Source organism: Mastomys coucha, unplaced genomic scaffold (assembly GCF_008632895.1).
Source record: "Mastomys coucha isolate ucsf_1 unplaced genomic scaffold, UCSF_Mcou_1 pScaffold6, whole genome shotgun sequence".
Taxonomy (NCBI): Eukaryota; Metazoa; Chordata; class Mammalia; order Rodentia; family Muridae; genus Mastomys; species Mastomys coucha.
In genome coordinates, this window is record NW_022196912.1 from 132,346,315 (window position 1) to 132,356,652 (window position 10,338).

At 35.9% G+C, this 10,338-nt stretch overlaps 1 protein-coding gene across 4 annotated transcripts in view; it reads left to right on the forward strand.

Moving 5' to 3' along the window:
* Positions 1–10,338, forward strand: part of Macc1 (MET transcriptional regulator MACC1) — a 255,637-nt gene that overhangs the window by 196,664 nt on the left and 48,635 nt on the right. Inside the window, exon 1 of one of the 4 annotated variants that reach the window (XM_031357693.1) lies at positions 6,988–7,031. The exons of the other annotated variants lie outside the window; for them this stretch is intronic. The gene's annotated coding sequence lies outside the window, so the exon portion shown is untranslated. Of the gene's footprint in view, positions 1–6,987; positions 7,032–10,338 lie in introns of those variants that run through there. 4 annotated transcript variants of the gene reach the window in all.

Here is a 10,338-nt window from a genome sequence, read left to right on the forward strand (position 1 = left end):
TGCAGTGAAACAAGGGAGGTCACAGGTGACAAGGATAAGCTTTTTGCCTCCTACCTTTCTTATTTGTTTATCTTTTCAGTGTATTCTCTAATTTCTGGGAAGTATTAAATTTGAAGAAACAGGTTCCTCATGTTTTACAGATGTATGTTTAAGTCAATCATTTAAATTATTAAGCCCCTTTCAGTCTTGACAATAGACATTTCTGTGACTGTTAAAAATAGCATATTTTGTATAATTCAAATGTACATGTCTGAGTTCTGTAAATGTAGCAGTCTATAGAGGGATTTTAATCCACCAACATGGCTACTCTAGCTGGAATACAGACATGCGATTAGTACACAACTTTAATCCCAAACAATGAAGATAAAGTTAGTTTTAGAAGGAAGCACGTATGTTTGAAAATGATACTTAGTTGAATGGCAGACAAAGTGACAAATCAATTACATTGGTTAAAATGGCATGATGTATGTATTCACAAAAATATATAATCAATAGAACTGGATCTCATTATAAACAAAAAAATAAAACCTTACAAATATTAACCAGGGATGGCATGTCGATAAATGCAATTATATATGCATTTTAAAAAATCAGGTATAAAGAAAGTTACTTATGTGGACAGAATCCTAAGCTAAGTTACCTTTGTAGCCTTGGTAAACTCTGAAACTCTTCAAATGAATGTTTTATTGAAATTGACTTAAATAAACTCAGCAATTGCTATGTCATGAACGGTGATCAGGACTTTTAGGAAATGTGCATAGACAGTTTTGAATTCACACTGTGATCATTTGAATTCATACTGTGAGTGTTTACGAGAAATGTAGATTCTGCTATTGCTGTCTAAAAATAGCAACATGGATATTTTGAATGAAAATTAAATTTTTGACATGGTTTTTGATGCCCACTTGACCTCTGCAAGATAGGGCCTGAGATCAGGCTGGATTTTGTTTCAGAATGAGTTAGGTATTAGGGTACAATGAAAACAACAACACTTATTTAAGTAAGGCTTTTCATACTCTGCCATGTGAGCAGAAATGAATGCTTTATCTTAGTCTCATTTTTGAATATTTAAAAGATTCTGTATTCATTTGTTTAAAACAATGTAACATTTTTATTAATTCCTTGAGATTTTGATACAATATATTTTGATCATATTTACCTTCTACCCACCTCCACACAACTCCTCCCAGATAAACCCTTAATTTTCAACTCCCTTGCAACTTTGTATCTTTTTTAAGATAAATAACCCACCATGTTTAATTTATGCTCCCATATGTATTCACGGATGTAATGTCTTCCCTGGAACTTAGTTGACCTACTCGAAGCCACACCCTTAAAGAAAACTGACCTGTCTCTCCTCCCCACCCCAATCCCCAGAAGCCACCAACTGTCAACAGCTTCTCCTTTCAGGCCTCACAAGATCCCCTCCCATCTCCATGTTAGACTGTTGACTGGCTTCATCTTGTTCAGCTCTTATGCAGCTACCCACAGATGCTCTGAATTCTGTAGAGGGATTTTAATCCACCAACATGGCTACTCTAGCTAGAATACAGAAGTACCATTAGCACACTCCTTTAATCACTCTGGCTGGAATACAGACATACATGCCTTTAATCCCAAACAATGAATGTAAAGTTAGTTTTAGAAGGAAGCACTTATGTTTTGAAAGTGATTAATTGAGTGGCAGACAAAGTGACGAATCAAAGAAATATTTGACAAAATAGGATATGTCCAACTCACATAAAAAGAGAAAGGAAAGAGAGGAGAGAGAGCAGCACAGAGAGGGAGAAGAAGGTAGTTTTGCTGAGTCACAGAGACATGTTGAAGAGAGAGCTAGACACAGATAAAGACATAACAAGCCAGAAAATGAGAAGAGCCAGAAAATTACAACATATTGCCAAAGTTAGTATGAAACCAAGCAGAACAATTCAGTCAGAAACAGAAAGAAGTTAATTTAAATCAGTCAGTTTAGAGAAGAGTTTTGAGCCAGAAAGCTGAGTTGAACCCACCAGCCAGATTACAAAAAGAACAATAAAGGGTGAGCTTACTCAGCAGTAAGTCTCAGAGGCTGAAAACATTCTAGGCCTCAACTGGATTGCACCAAAGCTAGAAGCTTCCAGGACTAGCCCTAGGTTAGAAGACAGAGGCAGTAAGCCTCAGAGATGACAGTTAACATCAGGCACATAAAGGTTACTTTTACAGCAGTCCCATCATATCCAGAAGATACTATTTCTTTCTGGTCCTCCCTCATATCTCATGCTTATACTCTTTCCATTTCCTCATCTAAGATGGTATTTGAACTTTGGAAGATGTCTTACTTAGGGATTTACTTCTGTGAACAGACACAATGACCAAGGCAACTCTTATAAGGACAACATTTAATTGGGGCTGGCTTATATGTTCAGAGGTTCAGTCCATTATCATCAAGGCAGACGTGGTGCAGGAGGAGCTGAGAGTTCTACATCTTCATCAGAAGGCCGCTGGCAGAATACTGGCTAGGATGAGGTTCTTAAAGCCCACGCCCACAGTGACATACCTATTCCAACAAATAGTGCCACTTCCTGAGCCAAGCATATTTAAACCATGACAGAAGATGATGATACAGATGTTCTGTTTGTAGCTGAAAATTCCACTGATACTTATTTTCTGCAGTTTGATCAATTGTGAGTTTCTGCATTCATCACCTTCCACTGCACAAAGAAATTTCTATGTTAAGGACTATCTGTTATATTAACTAATAGTCATAGAGATATTTAGTATAGAGGGAAGTTTGATTCTATATTCACTCAGCAAAAAATAGTAGTAGGTTTACCTCCAGGGTCCATAAGTTCCCCAAACATGCGTTATTGACCTGATTTATAGCACCAGGCATGCTTCCTCTTATACATTCATAAAACAATTATTACCCCCATAACATTTGTGCCTCTATTGCACCCAAGGCATAACTTGCTATGTTGGTATGTTATTATAGTTCAAAGGGTTCCTAGCTATTGATGACTTTCCCCCAGAGCAACTCATATAACACCTTTTAGCACTGTGGAAGCTAGCCAGCAGGGAAGAACTTCCTGGTCAGCATGAACTTGATTTCTTTATGCCCTATGGCAAAGTGTATGGTGTCTTTGGCAACTTGTCTTAGTGAGTTCCTGTGGGCAACTAAGAACAATGACAATAGACTGTATTGTGTTACTGGTCTTTGGGATAGCCCTGAGGAACAACAGGTAGCTTATGTGTGGCATTAGGCTTTTCATTTGGCAACTTATGCTTTGTAAGAGGAGCATTATATTTTTTATAGGGGAATTCCAATTAAAGCTATTTACATGATTTGTGTGTCTTTGTGTTTATATATATAGTATTATATGAGTATATTATATGAAGCTTATAATATATACACATATATACATATTTATTATATGAAGCTTGTAAGATAGTTGGTTTTCACATGGCATTTTCAAACATCTTAATGTTAGCTATACCTCCTGCAGCTCTATCCTCTGGAATTTGAACAATAACTGCCACTTTGCTCTGCTGTGGTCAACATTTGGAAAAAAATAAAAGCTCAGCTTTCTCCTCCTAGCACTACTGAGCTATATGTCAGAATCTGGCTTATCCAGCAGCTATTTTCTTTTATCTAAATTTATTTTTATCACTTAAAATGTTATCTTCTAAGCCCTTAGTAGTGATTTATAATTGGAATAAAGTGGAGTAAAGAGGTTTAAAAATACTCAGAAAACTTTCATTTCACATTTTTTTTTTCTTTTAACAGGGTCTCAATCACTCTGTAGCTCAGGCTGGCTTGAAGCTCTCAAGTACCTTAGCCTCTTATGTACTAATAGTACAAGTGTATGCTACAATGTCTGGCAACTCCTATTCTCTTGTTTTAAAATGGAACCATAATTTATGCATAGAAAGTGTAAATGAGAACTTCTTACTTCACAGATGGTAAGAAGCAGGCTCCCAGAAGTCAAGGCGTGGCTGTAGGTGGTGAGAACCACTTTTTACAAACCTAACTATACTCTGACGCTGCTGTTCCTATCATTCCTCAAGGATCCAAAATTTTGTCTTAAATAATGTATTTTTTCTTTAAAAATACTTATTGGGGGGAGTTGGAGGGGAATGGAAAGAGGGAAGACAAGAGGGAAGGGAGGGAGGGAGAGAGAAAACACATGTGTGTCTCTTTTTCTGAATATGGTAAGATAAGATAGAGATGTTGGCTTTTTATTTCCTGGTTGCTAATGGTTTTTACTTTGCTGCTGGTGAGGCAAAAGGAGAACAGAAAGGCGCCAAACTTCTTTCAGATTCTGAGTTTATCTTCCTAATGAAAGTTTGGTTTTTCCACATTAGACACAACATTACACACAAGAAAGAAGGAAGTGGTACTTTACAGCCAGACATGCCTTGTTAGCTTGGCTATTAAATGTTTCTCTTGGTCTAGCTGCAACTTTTGCAGGATGTATCTTATAAATGTCAGAAACTGGTTACTGAGAATGTTCTTATCAGTTTCTACTGGCTGTAACAGGCTGTAACTAGATGAAAAATGAGAAGTAGAAAGAAGTAAAAAGCAAAGTTGTATCTCATGACCATTACCTCAACCTAACAGTTTTCCCTTCTCCAAAATCACCTTCCAGTTCTTATCTTTAATATATGCATTTCATACTTATAAGTAGATATTACACAGTCTTTTGTATAGTTAAGGACTTTGTGACTTCTTTTTAAAAGATGACATTATGTCCTGAAATAATAACATTCAATGTATTTAACTATTCCTCTGTTGTAGAATATTTGGAATTTTCTGATTACTTTTCAATCATATAAGATGTTCTGACAAAAGAGGTTTATAAGAACACAGCTGTCCCTCATCTAAATTATATTTTTGGAGAAAAGACTAATTACTGAGAATGTCCAAATGAATTTTATGGTTACTATGTGCATCCTTTAGGAATAAATTTTATATACAGTCTGAAATTTGTACAGCTTTTTGTGAATTGGTCTTCTTGGAAAAAGAAAAAGAAATTATAAACAGAGACTTCTAGTTAACCTCCCACCTTGAGGTAATTACCTAGAGAAAGGCCATAAGCTCAGCTCTGCATTTGCATTGTCACAGAAGCTTCAGGATACCATAATACTTCTACTTCATCAGTAGGATGTGAGGATTTCTTACCTTTAAAGCTTCTTGAGTTTTCTGTTATGTAATTTAAATATGTTAGTTAATTCAATCATATTCAGCATAAAGTCTGTTTTATTATGCGTTTTTTGATTGCTGGGGGTGCCACGTTTCATTATCTGTTATTACTGCATAGCAAAATACTCCAAAGCTCACAGCTCAAAGCAACATCCTTAATGTGTTTTGCAATTTGGTGGCCAAGATCAGAAGGGGGTTGGTTGTCTTGTTCTGCTTACCTTGATTGAAGCTATCACCTCCATCTTCTGCAGGATGTAAGATGTCTTCATAGTCATGTCTAATATTTGGAGGGAAATGAATAGAAGACAGTATTCAGTTGAGACTGACCATAAGATCATCTTTGTGAGGTTTCTCCTGCATGGTGGTCTTAGGACAGTTTAGCTTCTTACTTGGCAGCTCTTCAGCAGCTGTTTCTGAGTACAGCAAAGTTTCAAGAATCTTTGAGCAGAAGATACAGGAATTTTTAATCCTCTAGATTTGGAAACCCCTGAATCCTTTCACTATAAGTAATGTACCATATGATGTATAATATAATATAATAAATATAATAAACTAATATTCATTTCTATGGCCAATCTGGACACAAAGAAAATCTCAATGAAAAGAGCAAAGAATCAAAGGCCATCTGTAACCTAGCACAATCTGGTAATGTTTTCCTGGATGCTTACAATTTGTATAATTTCATTACATCATGTACTAGAATTGGAAGACAATAATATGCAAGCAGAATATTTATGTGTTTTCATGAGAATAAAAAAAATAGATTTGGCATCAATTTGTAACTTGTATAAATCTGTGATATGCTTTTAAAAAGTATAAAAATATTTTTTCAATAGCAAACTTAAATAATGTCACTAGTTTATTATTATATTTTACATTGCTTTGTTTTTATCACGTATTTATGTAGCTTACATGTTGGAGGTATGTGTACATGCACAGTGCACACATAGAAGTCAGAGGACAACTTTTGAGTGTCAGTTCTCATTTCATTATGTGAGTTTCTGGGGTAGAATTCATATTATCAGGCTTGGAAGCAAGCTTTTTTTGGGCTAAGCTATCTTGTTTTCCAAGGAAATAAAAATAATATATAAAATTTAAAAATGATCATTATGGGAAAACAAACAAACAGACTAAACTTGTATAAAAGTTACTACTACCGACAATGTTATATCTTGAGACAGGCATTCATTTCCTTCCTTTGCATTTTTCTGTGTACTATAAGTTTCTGAAATCCTCCAGTTTACTCTTCCAAGTTTCTATTACAGTATTTCAGATGGATTTTGCCCAGAAGAGGTCCTGGATAAGGACTGGAAAATAAAAGTTAGTCAGCTATTCCCAGCTTCTGACCTCCTTGAGTGTCAGAGGAAGCTATGGACCCCAGTGCCCATAGCCCTGAAGTTCTCCTTGATTCTAGAACTGGTGTATAGCCATTAATGCTTCTCTGTTCTGTGGTGCTTCCCTGACTTAGCCTGGGGACTGTAAGCAGAGCCTGTATATCAGCTCAGTAAAGTTATGTTTTATATTGGCATCAAGCACACACCACCCTTGGCTGTCCCAGAACGTCTTCCAGGCACCTCATTCATACTTCCAATGCTTTGTTGTATTCCTAAGATGTCTTGAGTCAATGCCTCGATAAATAAGCCTAGGCATCTCTCACCACCTCTTCCTTTTTGTTTCTCAGGGATAGTAGCTGCTTTCTGTTATTAATATATCTTGGTTAGCTCACATGCTTTTTTTTTTTCTTTTTAAGACTTCTTTTTAGGTGGGTGGTGGTGGCGCACACCTTTAATCCCAGCACTTGGGAGGCAGAGGCAAGCGGATTTCTGAGTTCGAGAACAACCTGGTCTACAGGGTGAGTTCCAGGACAGCCAGGGCTACAGAGAAACCCTGTTTCAAAATCCCTCCCCCTACTCACCAACCCACCCTCTCATGCTTCCTGGCCCTGGCATTCCCCTACACTGGGGCATAGAACCTTTACAAGAATAAGGGCTTCTCCTCCCATTGATGACCGACTAGGCTATCTTCTGCTACATATGCATCTGGAGCCATGAGTCCCATCATGTGTACTCTTTGGTTGGTGGTTTAGTCTCTGGGAGTTCTGAGGGTACTAGTTAGTTCATATTGTTGTTCGTGCTAAGGGGCTGCAAACCCTTCAGCTCCTTGGGTCCTTTCTCTAGCTCCTTCATTGGGGACCTTGTGCTCAGTCCAATGGATGGCTGTGAGCCTCTACTTCTGTATTAGTCGGGCACTGTCAGAGCTTCTCAGGAGACAGCTATATCAGGCTCCTGTCAGCGAGCACTTGCTGGCATCCACAATAGTATCTGGGTTTGGTAATTGACTATGGGAAGGATTGCCATCTAACACCCTTCATGACAAAAGTCTTCGAAAGATCAGGAATTCAAGACTCATACCTAAACATACTAAAACCAATATACAGCAAACCAGTAGTCAACACAAAACTAAGTGGAGAAAAAAAGTGAAGCAATCCCACTAAAATCAGGGACTAGACAAGGCTGCCCACTCTCTCCCTACCTGTTCAATATTGTACTTGAAGTCCTAGCCAGAGCAATTAGACAACAAAAGGAGATTAAAGGGATGCAAATTGAAAAGGAAGAAGTCAAATTATCACTATTTGCTGATGATATGATAGTATACTTAAATGACCCCCAAAATTCCATCAGAGTACTCCTAAACCTGATAAACAACTTTGGCAAAGTAGCTGGATATAAAATTCACTCAAGCAAATCAGTGGCCTTCTTCTACACAAAGGCTTTTTAAAACTTCTAAACACATTTTAAACTAATTCTCTCTGCTTGGAATATCTCACACCATTTCTGTTTTCCTTACCAAACTATTGACAATATGGTAGGTCCTGTGATACTGACAGTTATTTGTAGATAGGAGTGGGATATCTATTAAAGAAAAATACATGTATTAGCATAACCAGAATGGCAAAATGGTTATTATATGAGCAAGCCATTTATCAAATACAGTTGCATTACTTTTCCATGCTTTTTAGGTCATTCTTTATTTATGGGCTTTGTGTACAGAGAACCAATTGTTCCTCTCAGGGAAGCAAACATTCTCAGATGTACTACTTATTTTTTCTTGTCAATGCCAAATTCAATTTTGTAGAAGTTCAAGTCACAGAAATATGTCTTCTGATTATGCTGTCATTAACAGTTATGTACATACTCTTACATCAAAAGGTTGGTTATTATTAGGAAAAGACATTTCAGTGAAAACATTTCCATTTTTCTTGATTTGAAAAATAGAAGTAAAATTCCATGAGTTGCTCCTTTAAAGCCATGAACTCTTCCAGAATTTTCAATCTTTATTATTATTAGTTGTGCAGCTGTTGAGAATGACAAAAGGTACTGGCTGATTCCTTTGAACAAATGAATTAACAAAGAGGTATCTTTTTTATTATGCCTTGGCTCTTATATTAATTCCAGTTCTACACAATTTATATTGAGAAAAATCATTTAATATTATCAGATGATAGTTTATTAAATAATATCTGGCCATCAAATATTTTGAATATGCTAAGGAATTTAAAGTAGAAATGTTTAAGCTAAAGAAGAAACTTCAAAATTAGATATTTATTTATGGAGGATAACAATAATTCGTTTTATGTTGAACAAATAAAATGACATAGTGTATTTGAACAAACACATAAAATCAGTTTTTTTTTTAATTTTTATGCCTAAGTCTGTAGTTGTAATAGATACATTCTCAAGTTAGATTTGATCATTTATCTTTTTCTCTTTGCAGGACTACTTATAAGTAATCATTTGTATCTTAAGTGTACTTCTTTATTATTAAGTAAATCTTGTTTTACTTAATTTGAAAGGTGAGCCTTAGAGAAAGTAGAACTTTGTCCATTGAAGTCAGTTGTGACGGATTTAAAATGCTATTTCATGTGACTGTCTTTGTCAGTTGAGGTCAAGGACTGGGACTTGATCTGCAAGCTAGGTCAAGAATTACTATTATAATCTTTAGAGTGGGCCTTATGAAAACAAAAGGACTAAAAAATCTTAAGTTACCAAACACCGAGTCTCAAAATCATTAAGGCAAGAAAGTGCCTGGGGTTTCCTTCCCTGAGCACTTTTAACACAAATATCACATTCAATCCAGAGTTAAGTAGCACAAGTTTTCGATACTATATACATTGTAAGTGAACTTTCCATGTGCTTATTTTGAAGTGCTGTTACCTGTGTCACCCTTGGTGACTACTTTTTAAGGATTTGCAGATACATACGGCTTAGTAGGCATTCACAAATACCACTCTGTCTCAGAGTAAACTAATAAGACAGGGTCACACAGTCACAAACCCATGCATTTGAGTCATTTAAATGTTATATAATGTCACAATGTATTACAAAAGGAACATATCTGTAGGGGATTTGTTGTAGGACTGTATGTGAAAATGACTCATGTGACATTTGCTAGTTATTCATTCATTGGGCTCAAAGGACATTGAGTTATGTTGATATGCTATTTATAATCTGGTGGTAGTTTAGTTCCAGCAATCAATATTCTCTATTACATTGAATTAATATGCTTATTTTGAAAGTTAATTTGTAGCTTATAAATTTTGCTTTTTTTGGCTGCTGAGAAGTTGCCATAAGGATATTGAATTTAAGAAAATTGCGATGCAACTGTATTAAAGTGTATACATTTCATCTCATCATTTATACTTTCAAAATTTATATATTGAGAAATCTGCAAACCAGGGGAAGCCATGAAGTAAATGTTAAGTCACTAAGCCTTTTATAGTATAGTAAAAATCAGTTCCCTGTAAACCTTGGTTACTTAGTTTATTGTTTCTTAGCTCCTTTTTTAAAATGACTTTTATTGGAAGGTGTAATGTTAGAACTTGTCTTTGTCACCTATAAGAGCCTAGAATAATCAAATAACATTGAATTTTTTTAACATTACCCATTATAGGACAAGATGTCAGCCAGACAGCCTGTTTCTAGGTTGGTTATATTACAGAATTACACACCTCACATCTACTAACATGTCTGTGGCTAGAGATAATGACAAGACCCTACCTGGCTGCTAGAGAGGGCAGAAAAGAGAACTTCTTAAATTTATTGTTTTTAACAGCTGAGTAGTACTCCATTGTGTAGATGTACCACAATTTCTGTATCCAC